The sequence below is a fragment of the Lolium perenne genome, chromosome 3, assembly GCF_019359855.2.
Source record: "Lolium perenne isolate Kyuss_39 chromosome 3, Kyuss_2.0, whole genome shotgun sequence".
NCBI lineage: Eukaryota > Viridiplantae > Streptophyta > Magnoliopsida > Poales > Poaceae > Lolium > Lolium perenne.
In genome coordinates this window covers 89370751-89372098 of record NC_067246.2, presented here as the reverse complement: position 1 = coordinate 89372098, position 1348 = coordinate 89370751, and positions in this window count along the sequence as shown.

The following is a 1348-nucleotide window of genomic DNA, read 5'->3' as shown; positions in this document are numbered from 1 at the left end:
TCTCCCTGTGCGAAGTTAGTGCCGTTATCTGTGATTATGCTGTGCGGGATGCCGAATCTCATTACGAGGCTGCAGACGAATTTTAGTGCCGTAGCACCGTCGGCTTTTCTCACTGGCTTTGCCTCGATCCACTTACTGAATTTGTCAACAGCGACCAAGAGGTACTCAAAACCGCCAGGAGATGATTTCTTTAATTTACCAACCATGTCAAGCCCCAAGACCGCAAATGGCCAGGTGATAGGTATGGTCTTCAGCTCTTGGGCTGGAGCGTTTGGTTGAGTAGCGTAGTACTGGCAACCTCGGCAAGTCTTCACCAGCTTATCAGCATCTTCTTTAGCCGTGAGCCAGTAAAAACCAAGTCGAAAAGCTTTTGCAACGAGTGACCTGGGAGCGGCATGATGCCCGCAGTCCCCTGCATGGATCTCTCTGAGGATTTCAATGTCGTCTTGATTAGAGACGCATTTGAGAAATACCCCTGTTGCGCTTCGTTTGTAGAGCTGTCCGTCAATGATTGTATAGGACCTTGCTCGTCTGATGATCTATCGTGCGAGGACCTCGTCCTCTGGCAACTTCTGATCGATGAGGTAGTCCAGGAAAGGCTGTGTCCAAGCTGGAATGATAGCCATCACTTCTCTAGCCGGAGATACTGCCACTTCTGGGTTTTCCGGGTTAGCGCCCTTTACTGAGGGTATCCGGAGATGCTCCAGGAAAATTCCAGGCGGAATTGGCTTCCTGCCGGATCCGAGCTTGGATAGCATGTCTGCCGCTGCGTTGTCGTCTCTCCTGACGTACTTGACTTCGTATCTGAGGAAGTATTTTGCGATCTCGTCAACTTCGTCTCTGTAAGCCGCCATGACGGAGTTTCTGGCGTTCCAGGTTCCGGCTACCTGCTGTGCCACCAAGTCGGAATCTCCGCAGCAAATGATGTGCTTGATTCCTATCTCCTTAGCGATGCGCAGTCCGTGTAGTAGAGCCTCATATTCCGCCATATTGTTTGTAGCTTGGAAGTGGATCTGCAGAACGTACTGCAGTTCTTCTCCGGTAGGGGACTTCAGGGTGACTCCGGCTCCTGAGCCTTGATGCTGCTTGGATCCGTCGAAGTGCATAACCCATGTCTCTGGTTCCGGCTCCAGGCTTATGTCCGGAGCTTCTGTCCAATCTGCGACAAAATCCGCTAAGATCTGGGACTTGATCGCAGTCCTGGCTTTGTAGTTGATGTCGAAGGCGTATAATTCAATGCCCCATTTTGCTGTGCGTCCTGTTGCGTCAGCGTTGTTGAGAATCGTTGACAGCGGAGCCTTGCTCACAACTGTTACTGGATGCTCCTGGAAGTAGTGTCTCAGCTTCC